Source organism: Nansenia antarctica (genome assembly GCF_963989245.1).
Source record: "Nansenia antarctica genome assembly, chromosome: 7".
Classification (NCBI taxonomy): Eukaryota; Metazoa; Chordata; class Actinopteri; order Argentiniformes; family Microstomatidae; genus Nansenia; species Nansenia antarctica.
In genome coordinates this window covers 22,729,067-22,741,584 of record NC_137677.1, presented here as the reverse complement: position 1 = coordinate 22,741,584, position 12,518 = coordinate 22,729,067, and positions in this window count along the sequence as shown.

Here is a 12,518-nt window from a genome sequence, read left to right as displayed (position 1 = left end):
AAATGATCAAGGAAAGAAAGTGACTCATTCAGTACTTAACTGCACCTTTTCATTGTAACATGGTTAAGCACTGTATTATTACATTTTAAGGAAAGGGCTCAACAAGCCCAACACCAACGAAGAGTGACCAATGACTTGTTAGTGGATTTCATCACTCAGGACAAAGGCTTACTGCAACATCTTGAAGTGAGTTTGCAACTGAAATGTCTAAGTAAAGTGACACATTTAAGCATAATATAAATAATGAAAGTGAAATGTTTTATATTTGTGTAGTGATTGTACATTTACATAGAGCATCCTCCCAACACACTATATATTTGCAGGCAATCATGGCAGGACAAGTCAAGTCTCTTTGGGCAAAAAAGAAGGCCACAGGTATCATCTTCTTTGACGATGATGACCAAATGGACAGACTAGTTAACTTCCTCTCAGGAGTGGTAAAAAAAACACAGACAACATTGGCTGATCCGGTGGCATTCGTCATTGATGTGCTTCTGCCAGAGGTGACAATTCACTGACACTTTTTATTTATTTATAGACTACATATTTCATATTATATCATATGTCACACTTTAACTCATGGTCAATATCCAGTAGGATCTTATAATGCCATTTGCTCATATCAGGTCTTGCTTAGTTGTCACCTGCAACATGGCACAACCTTCTTAGATGTCTACATTTTACTATAACTGGTGTGGCTTTAATCACTTCATGACACAGGCAACAGTCCACGCCATTGCAGCTGTAAACTGTGTTTCCAATGAGAAAGCCATGGAAATGTATACATGTGGACCACAGTATGACTTGAGGTAAGCTGGAAACATGAGGAGAGTGCTAATACAATTTCCATGACAGTTTGCAACCACTGATGAATGTGAGTTTCTTAAATTATTTATTAATCACTTCTTTATAACATTTTGTCTCAACAGTGAGAAGCAGCTGTCTCACCATTATATGGTCGAAAATTTGAGCAAAGAACAGAAAAGGAAGCTGAAAGACCATAGAGACAATGTTGAAAGAGCACTTGCGATAAAGTGCAAACAGCAATGATGTCTTGATTGAAGCGCATTGAGTCGCATCTTGTGAGATGCGCTATACAAATAAAACTTGAATTGATTTGATCCCTTGTACACTTTTTTGGGCATTTGTGTTGCAACCGGTTGCAACACACCTGTACATTCTGCACTCTACCCTGTTAGGCCCTTATTTTACTCTAGACAGAAGGGTTGTACACTTGTTATTAATTCCATTTGGTATACCTCATAAACTTTCTTGCATTTCTGGTGTTTGCATTTTACATATTCTAAATATATGCTATCTACATGTCGCACTGGATGGGGTTAGTGCTGTTGACTCATCAAGAAGTAAAGACTAATTCACAGTGTATGAAGATTCCAGTAAGGGTTTTGTGCACTCAGCACCATGGACACCTCCAGCCCAGCACCTTGCACCACGGTTCCTGCCCTGCTCCATGGATTACAACGATGATCGCCTGACCCTTGCCTGACTCCACCAAGTCCTTTGCCTGACCCCTCAAACCTGTTTGACCTAATAAAGTCCCACACCTGGGGTCATTGACATTCTTTTATTTATATACAGTTAAACAGACTGCACTTATATAGCGCCTTTATCCAAAGCGCTTTACAACGGCCTCTCATTCACCCATTCACACACACATTCACACACCAATGACGGCAAGCTACCATGCAAGGCGCCGGCCCGCTCACTGGGAGCAATTTGGGGTTCAGTGTCTTGCCCAAGGACACCTCGACATGTGGCCAGCCGGGGCTTGAACCGCCGATCTGCCAACCTCGCGATCATTAGACGGCGGCTCTACCTCCTGCACCACAGCCGCCTGTTAGGTCTGGAAGTATTTGGACAGTGACACAATTTCCATAATTTGGGCTCTGTATGCCACCACAAAGGATTTGAAATGAAACAATCAAGATGTAATTGAAGTGCATACTTTCAGCTTTAATTCAAGGGGTTGAACAGAAATATTGTATGAAACATTTAGGAATTGCAACCATTTTTATACACAGTCCCTATTTTCAGGAGCTCAAAAGTAATTGGACAAATTAACAATCATACAGTACAGGCCAAAAGTTTGGACACACCTTCTCATTCAATGCGTTTCCTTTATTTTCATGACTATTTGGTACATTGTAGATTCTCACTGAAGGCATCAAAACTATGAATGAACACATAGGAATTATGTATTTAACAATAAAGTGTGAAAAATATGTCTTATATTTTAGATTCCTCAAAGTAGCCACCCTTTGCTTTTTTGTTGTTAATAAAATATATAATAATAATATTTAATATAATATGTGTTAATAATAATATGTTCTTATATATATATATATATTTAATATTATTATTATTATATATTTTATTAACAACAACAAATATATATTTTATTAACAACAAAAAAGCAAAGGGTGGCTACTTTGAGGAATCTAAAATATAAGACATATTTAGAGTTATTTCACACTTTTTTGTTAAGTACATCATTCCACATGTGTTCATTCATAGTTGTGATGCCTTCAGTGAGAATCTACAATGTAAATAGTCATGAAAATAAAGGAAACACATTGAGTGAGAAGGTGTGTCCAAACTTTTGGCCTGTACTGTAAGTAAAATGTTCATTTTTAATACTTTGTCGAGAATCCTTTGTAGGCAATGACTGCCTGAAGTCTGGAACACATGGACATCACCAAATGCTGGGTTTCCTCCTTTGTGATGCTTTGTCAGGCCTTTACTGCAGCAGTCTTCAGTTGTTGTTTGTTCGTGGGTCTTTCTGCCTTTAGTTTTGTCTTCAGCAAGTGAAATGCATGCTTGATTGGGTTGAGATCAGGTGATTGACTCTGGCCATTGCAGAATATTCCACTTATTTGCCTTAAAAAAAGTCCTGGGTTGCTTACACACTATATTTTGGGTCATTGTCCATCTGTATTGTGAAGCACCATCCAATCAACTTTGCTGAATTTGTCTGAATCTGAGCAGACAGAATATCCCTAAACACTTCAGAATTCATCTGTCTGCTTCTGTCTTCACATCATCAATAAACACTAGTGACCCAGTGCCATTGGAAGCCATGCATGTCCATGTCATCACACTGCCTCCACGTTTTTTCACAGATGATGTGGTATGCGTCGGATCATGAGCCGTTCCAAGCCATACTTTTTTCTTACCATCATTCTGGTACAGGTTGATCTTAGTTCCATCGGTCCAAAGAATGCTGTTCCAGAACAGGGCTGGCTTTTTTAGATGTTTTTTGTCAAAGTCTAATCTGGCCTTTCTATTCTTGAGGCTTATGAATGGCTTGCACCTTGTGGTGAACCCTCTGTATTTGCTTGTGTGAAGTCTTTCTTTTATGGTACACATGGATAATGATATGCCTACCTCCTGGAGACTGTTCTTCACTTGGCTGGATGTTTTGATGGGGTTTTTCTTTACCATGTAAAGGATCCTGTGATCATCCACCACTCTTGTCTTCCATGGACGTCCAGACCTTTTTGTGGTGCCGAGCTCACCAGTGCATACTTTTTTTCTCAGAATGTACCAAACAGTTAATTTGGCCACTATTAATGTTCCCACTATCTCTCTGATGGATTTTTGTTTTGTTTTTACAGACTGAAGGTCTTTGCACACCAATGCGTGCGTTTTCGCATGCGTATTTTTAAATCCGTCATCCTAAAAAAACGTTACGCACCGAGACCTTGCACACCGGTCCGTTGCGGAGTCCGTTGCGTTTTTTTACGTTGCGAACTTTCGCAATATGCACTCTACATTCTAAATGCTTGATTTAGCAAAAGGTACAAACAACTGAGAGCAATATAACTAAAACCAAATGGTAGACCACATCAGTAGAATGTATTATCAGTAGAAAAGTACAATACATGTTTATTTATTTTAACAAAGCGTGCGCATCTCCTGCAGTGTGATATCCTAATCATACCATGTGTAGACTCTCCGCTCAGGGTTGCCAGATGGGATTGAGAATTTCCAACCTAACCACAGTCTAAAAACAGCTAAATCCACCCCCAAAAAAGAATAGAATAGTAGAATAGAAAAAGAAACCTCTATAACCATGCTGAATGATGGACCTGTATGATGCACTGACAGCCTGTGACTGTGCACCTGCCCGGACCCTGCCCTTCTGAAACTGTGAAACCACAGTTTCACCCAACAGCATACCACAGAATATCATTTGCATAAGAATATTACTTTTATTTCTTTGTGCCAGTTTGAGAATAGAGATGACATTAACACAAATAAGGCAACTTGTACTCAGCACAAGCCTGTCAAGCAAAGGAAAGAAACAATCTCTCTCTCCATCTCACTCTGGATATCAATAATATGGTAACAACCTTTTAGTCCTGTCAGAAATACTCAAGAATAGTAGGCTAGTTTTAGTAGAAGAAGGGAATTATTATTGTATGCCTACTGTGGATGCCATGCCTCAATGTGATGATTTAGCCAACATAAGACTATCCAGCCTATGTGTGTAGAAATTCTTTAGATTACATAAAGACTGTTTTAGTGTAGCCTATTAGATACAGTACCAGTCAAAGGTTTGGACACACTTCCCCCTTCAATTGAAGTTTGTGTCCAAACTTTTGACTGGTACTGTACCCACGGGGAAACTGTTGCAACATGATGTGCAAGCAACTGACAAAAAACTGCAATACACTTCTCTATTTCTCTTCAAACAAGACTGCTCTTGTGTCATCAGGTTGCTGGGCCAGACCTGACCATGCCACACAGCTAATGTAGGCTGAGTGAGTGTACCACTTTGTGAAACATATTGTGAATCGGTGTAGGCCTATAGGCCTATATTAACTGAATCAGAGAGAGAAAACGGCATACTGATAACTGTGAAAACAGACATATACCTGTAAAGTATGTTGGAAAAGACAATTATGACAAAATATCTGACTGTAGGCCTTTACTGTGCTAGGCCTAGGCTACATGGTGTTAACCTATTCCATATTGAATTCCAAACACATTTCCATGAAACAAGAAAGACCTGGGGCAAGCAATGAACATGTATGTTGTTTTCTTTCACTCGACTAACCGCCGAGATAATACTTGAGACATGTACTTCTGTAAACATTAATCCAACTGTCCTGCAGTTCTAATTTGACGATGTGTCCCAGTCTATACCATGGTGGAGCGGTCAAAAACAACTCTCAAAAGACTTTTGACGGACGCGAAAAACGCAGAAAATCGAACCTGTTGCGTTTTTTTTTTTGACGGACCAATATTACGGATTGGTGTGCAAGCGTGGTTGACACAACATGAGTTCTAATTTATTTTTTTAACGGACGTAAAAAACGCGCGTAAAAAACGCGTTGGTGTGCAAGGGCCTTAAGGCCTTTGCACACCAATGCGTGCGTTTACGCCTGCGTATTTTTTATCCGTCATCCGAAAAAAAACGTTACGCACAGAGACCTTGCACACCGGTCCGTTGCGGAGTCCGTTGCGTTTTTTTACGTTGCGAACTTTCAGGGTCTGTTGACACGCCTACTCTCCTCTCCTCTCCTAACCCTTTCGCAATACGCAACATGGAGTCTTCAAGCAGTGAGGATGATTTTGTGCTCCTCTCACTTCTTGAAAATAGGAAAAGGAAAAGGAAATATTGGATCCACCCCATCCTCAGAACTCGTCGGCAGCAAGGGGAGTTTCACCTGCTAATAAAAGATCTGAGGAATTATCCAGATCGTTTCCAGGTTTACCTCAGGATGTCGGTGGAACACAATCACTAGTCTACGAATGAATGAATGAATGAATGAATGAATCTTTTATTTCGAACATGATTTAAAAATAAAAAAATAAAAACGAAAAACTAATAATGACCACTAGTCTAATCTTTCGTAATCAATACATACCATTCCCGATTCCAGTCTGCTCTCCAATACTCTGCCATATTCTGTCTTTATATTCTGAATCTTTGTAATCACGGCTCTTTTTTTCATAAAGAGCTTTGTGCTCTGACACAAGTAGTATTAGCTTCTCGGAGGCCATCACTTTCTCTTATTTTATCACTTTACTTTACCTCAGTGGTGTCTCTCACTATTTACCTCAGAGATGTGTGTCTCTCACTATTTACCTCAGAGATGTGTGTCTCTCACTATTTACCTCAGAGATGTCTCTCACTGTTTACCTCAGTGTACATTCGTACGGTGGCCAGAGTTGGCCAGAGTAAAAAAAAAAACTACTCTCAAAACGCTTTTGACGGACGCGAAAACGCAGAAAATCGAACCTGTTGCGTTTTTTTTTTGACGGACGAATAATTACGGATTGGTGTGCAAGCGTGGTTGACACAACATGAGTTCTAATTTATTTTTTTAACGGATGTAAAAAACGCGCGTAAAAAACGCGTTGGTGTGCAAGGGCCTTAAGGATGGCCTGTTTCACTTGCATTGAGAGCTCTGTTGACTGCATGTTGTGCTTATACAGCAACAGCCTCCAAATGCAAATGCCACACTTGGAATCAACTCAGACCTTTTACCTGCTTAATTGATAAAGAAATAATGAAGGAATAAATAGCCCACACTGGCCCATGAAACAGCTTTTGAGTCAATTGTCTAATTACTTTTGGTTATTATATATAAGAGCTATAATTCATAAACCCTTCCTTCAATTTGGATGTGAATACCCTTAACCTAAAGCTGAGAGTCTGCACTTTAAGCCCAGTAAATTCTGTTGGAAATCTCATATAAGATACGTTAGATCCAAAGTATCAAGGAGTATTGCAGTATTGTGCAGGGCAAAACATATTCTGGAACAGAGGATGTTGTATACTCTATATTGTTGTCTTGTCTTACCCTATTTGAGTTACTGTGTGGAGATATGGGGAAATGAATATAAAAGCACTTTAAACCCATTGATTACACTACAGAAAAAAGCTATGAGGATTGTACATGAGGTCGGATATCGTGATCACACTAATAACTTGTTCCTAATGTGAAAAATATGAAGAAAATATGAAGGAAAGCAGAAATATTGCTCTATTGCTCTATTTAAAAAAATTATGCTCTATTTAAAAAAAGTATTTTTAATGAAAAAGTATTAGAACGGATGATACTGAAATATATGTATTAATTAATTGGATTATATAATGTAAGCATAATTGTTAAGTATAAACAGGGGTAGGACAGGCTTCTTCCTACTCCTTTTCGAACAATTGTTAGGACTGTACTCTACATATTATTTTTTTCCGTAGTTTTCACCGTAGTAAGGCGATTCATGGTTTCTACCGTAGTTTCCACCGTAGTAAGGCGATGACGTAGTCTATGCAAATATGCAGGCGCGGTATGATGACGTATGGTACATCACATTTCCGGGTGATGGATTTGATGCGCGCAGTTGGACCCTACTCTAGCATTCAGACGAAAGTTGGAATAGGAAGTAGGATGGGCAGGAACCGGAAAGAAGAGACAGTAATTTCCTGTCTCAGGATAGGTCACACTGGATTGAATGACACACTTCATAGAAAAGGAAAACACCCAACTGGCATTTGTGCCACTGTAATAACCAGGAATCTGCTCAGCATATGTTGCTGAAATGTGAGAAATATGAGGAACAGAGAAAGCTACTGAAATCAGCAATTCAGAACGTTTTACTGTAGGGAGTTTACTTGGAAACACATTTAAAGTATACAACCAGACAATAAAGTATTTGAAAGAAACTGGATTAATAGATCAAATGTTACACCGCCCCTCCCCAATTTTGCTTATTATTTCCATTTTCTATAATTCTTTCCCCTGTCAATCTGACGTTCCACACAGTCCGGTAGGTGGCGGTAATGCGCCTTAAGTTAGTTGCCAACCGCCAATCCCAAAAAAGAAACGAAGAAGAAGACGCGGAAACAGGAAGTTCACATGTGTTGACCACCAGATCGCGTTTAGACTGTTATGATATCAGAATGGCAGAGTTACAGCAGTTGAAAGTGTTTATCTCCGAGCGATTAACAGCGGCAGCTTTTGAGATATTCGGGGCGGTGGAAAGAACGATGTTAGAGTACCAAGGAGAAGTCTCCCGTTGCAAGGAGGAGAACCACCGTCTACGGACGTTGCTAAGCATCCGTTTTCAACCGGAGATAACGCTCCATAGAACAGGTTCGTTTTTATTACAGTACTACACTCAAGGCTGCAACTAGCTGCTACTCCGTTTTAATGTGAAGACCAAGTTATCTTGATGACTGAGGCATATGGGATGCTAGCCGGGCTGAGCACCAAAATGCGTTTTGAACATGGAAACACCATGGATATGCTAGCTAGCTAGCTCTCAATGTCAAGCTATGGAGAGTGCTAAGCAGCTAGCGAACTACGTTTTACTTTACAACTGTAAGGAGGCGTTTCAATAGCTATTATTATATCATGTGAGCAACCTTGTAAACCTTGTATTATTATATAAAGTGAGCAACCTTGTAATGTAGCTGTAGCTAGACACGCTGACTTTAATGTAGCTGTAGCTAGATCGTAGATGGTAAGGCCCAATCCCAACACACCCCTTGCCCCTACAGTTTTGCCCTACCCCTCCATTTTGCACATTTACAAGTAGGGGTAGAGTGTCCCGATTCTTGTTGGGATGGAGGGGTAGGGTGAAGTGTTAGGGCTACATGGCCCTCCAAACAGAGTTGTTTCAGAGGCACACTCCAAACAGAGTTGTTTCAGAGGCACACTCCAAATCTAGTGTTATGACAAACCTCCCAGAATGCCTTGCGAATCATCGGTAAGATAGTGGCGAACGCACAAGCAACAAAAGAAAACCACAAAGGTCATTATGTTCTTCTTTAATACATTTGTAAAAGTGATGATAATCATCATATTATCTTAGTTTAATGTCCTTTCAATGTATTATAGACCTCTTCTTTATCACAAGCATAACAACAAATCGCTAGTATGCTGATGTAGAATTGGGAGCGTCCATGCTTTTCTATGATACTACTGATTACGTATCAGGGACTTGAAGGGTTGTCCCATTTCATAGGGGAAGCTTTCAACCACTATCCCTTGCAACTGTTCTGAGGGGCAAGCCGAAAAGAGAGTGGCTCTCCAGAACAAGGGGTAGGGGTAATAAAGGGAAACAGGATTTAGCCGTGGTTACGAATCCTGGGCGCATTCAAAAACATTTGATTGGTGTTAGCACGAGAGTTCACCATATGTGACGCGATCTGGTGGAATGATCAAAGAGGGGGCAAAGTAATTTTCTGTTTTTTACATATGCTTAAACTACAGATTGTAAGCTTTCAAATGATGTGTCATACATAGACATCGGGGAAAAATGTAAGACAACATGAGTATTTGAAACTTGTTAACCCTGAAAACTAAATCCTGAGAAAAAGCCCTTCAAAGATTTGGGACTTTTTCACACCTTCACACAGGCAGGTAATGGGCGGTAACAATAGCTGGTCAACCCCACCCCCAACCACTCCCCCTCTAGCTTGACGGCTATCAGCTGTCAATACTGGTCACTGGGTCAGACAGCTATAGTTATACAGCTATAACATTATTACCTAGCAAGGTATTACCTAAGCTAATTACCCAGCTTATTATTATTTATGGTTGTTGTAACTGTTATAGTTAGTCTTGTAATGATACAAAAAAGTATTCAATCAGAATCAGAATTTATTTTACAGTACACAAGCATAGGTAGGATAAAGATATCACTGTAAATATTGTGTCATACACAGAATATGGGCACACTTCACAAACACGTCACGTCATGTCGACCAAAGCACATCTAATAAAAATAAAAATATATGGGCACACTTCACACCAATATTGCACGTCACGTCATGTCGACCAAAGCACAAAAAAAGTGTACCAAATCACAGTACTGCAATCAGAATGAACCATGTAAAAAAAGTAGGAGTAAAAAAGTGGCACGTTATTACAGTGATAAATTGCTCCTATCCGAGGCACAGAGTTACAGCTCAAATCTAGACTTTATAAAATAACATCAGGCATGACTAATATTAAGGAGGAAAAAGCAGAACAATACTGCGGCAAGCTGTGCAAAGTACAATCAGTGTGCAATTCCTGCATTCCTCCTGTGTGTTTGTCCTGCAGCTACAAACGGACAGCCTTTTTCTGAGGTGCCTTTTTCAGAGGTGCTGTGGAGTCTGGTGGGCAGGGGCATGTAGTGTCTTTCGCCTCATCAGTACAGAATTCTCTGATCTTGTCAAAAAGGTACTTCTGTCTGGCCACGTCAAGTCCGGGTGGGGCTTGCACAGGAAGATCACCTCTGGGGGGCTTGACATCAGTGTGTTTCAGTAGCTGAAACTCGACTGGTACTGCCCCGTCGTATTCCCAGGCTATAACCACGCCAGGTTTCCGAGCATCAAAGCTGCAACAGAATGAAGACAATGCATTAAATGATTGCCCACAGTAAATGATATTATATGACCGCCATACTATGTTCATAAAATGAAATAGGTAAATACATGACAATGAATTACCTGAAGTGCTGGTAACTCTTAATCTGTGGGAGCTTTCGGAAGTAGCCACCCAGATGCTTTTGCCAGTCGTAGGTTTGAACCAGCACGGTGCCATTCTCCAGGCCTACAAGCTGGGGGATGTTGACGTGTTTCACTGGAGAGCTGGCCCTCACGACTTTAACAATGTCATCCAAAGTGTCCACTCTGGTCTTCCTGAAGCACTGCTTGATAAGGCCAAAGCACCAGTCGGGGCCAAACTTGGTGTGGCCTGCAATCAGGAAGTGGAGGCCCAGTGTCTTGTGAAGGCCATGCATGGTCCGCCATGCACAGTACCACAGCATGAAGTTGTTCTTGTTTTGGACACTGCAGTTGTCACAGTTCAGGTCCACGTATGTTTCTCCAACTCCATTCTTCTCGAAGAAGTGATGCAGGTAATTGATGACTGCGTTGCTGCCCTTACTCGATGACATCCCTTCATCGATGAGGTAGTTCACCTGCTTAGGCATCCCTTCGCAGGAGACACCAAAGATGCCGCACTTGCGTGGAGTCAGAAAGTACATGGGCCCTGGTTGATGAGGGTCAGAGGGGTAGTGGACCTAAGAAAGAGAGGCAAAAGAGGAAGATAAGAAAAAGATTAGATGCAGTGAAAAGTAACATCACAGAGGTGTGTGTGTGGGTAAATGAAATTCAATCAACCAAATCAACAGTGTCATAGGATGAAGTTATTCTCACCTGTTGTGCAAAATCAAAACTGTTTGCACATTAGCATGGCTATCACAGTGTATACACAGGGCCTGGCTGTTAACACAGCCATCAGTCAAGTCATTTTAAAAAGTTGTTTTAGCATATTTAACACAATGTAACATATTTTACATTATGTTACATTTCTGTAATCTTGGATTGTAGTCCCACACACACATTTTACATACCAGATGTTTGCAGAGCATCATTGTAGAGACGCCAGACGGAGGTTTTGGTGACATTGGACGGCAGCAGTTTAGCACTGTATGCTAGCACTAAGCATACTGTAGCACTAAGTATGTTTGTCCAACTCCATACTTCCATAGTAACTCCAGGTAGTAGATGAGGGTCAGTGGACGTAAGGGAGAAGGTCATAATAGAAAAAAGAGGAAGAGAAGAAAAACATTACATGTATTGAAAATCATCAGAGTAGTGTGTTTGGCATTAGCCAACTAGCGGCTAGCTCGGTTCTAACAAAGAAAGCACATGTTTTTAAACTTTTAACATTTCTGTAATCTATTACACTTGACATGTTACAGTATTCCAGTATTACACACTGAACATGAGTCTTACAACTTTTACAACGTAGACATACTAAGTTACTAACCGTACTTACAACATAGACAGAATACCGAGCTACAATGCTAGCATGCTAACAATCTTCAGCTTACAGACTGAACTGGTTTCAGTTAGTTGCTCGTGGGTAATAATAAAGAAATGTCTAAATACACGAACACACTGGTTTCAACTAGTAACTAACTTAACTAACAAAGGCATGTACATACATAGAAGATCTTACCTTCTTAGAGTCTGGTCGAAAACATTCTGGTGTAAACAAAAGCGCACTGCTTCCTGCATGTGGCTTTTTATCCCTCCCCCTCGCCCAGCTATTGGCTACATCGATTGAGCTCACAGCCATTCACACCGATTGTTGTTGTTAGCTGGGCTCACGTTCCCGCCCCCAAGTTCTCAGAAGCATTCAGGCGAAAAATAAGCTTATTTTGTTGATTAAGTACACGTATTTAACTATCGTAAAACTGCTCGAAAAAATAACGAGTGGGTAGTTCAAAACCTTAACTTGTGTCTGGTGACAAAAAAACGAAATCAGATTTTAGTTTTTTTGTTGCAAAAACGCAACTTTGAAGCCTTTGCACTTTGCGCCCGTTTCGCACTTCGATGGCGTCATGCCACATATTGCTTAGACCAGTCTATCCATCCAGAGTAGAGTGCACCATTCAGAGAGAGGGGTAGAGAATCAGGCCGCAGCCCCGTCAATGTGGAAGACGCTTTAGCACAACAATTCATAGTAGTGCCTAACCTCTGTTAG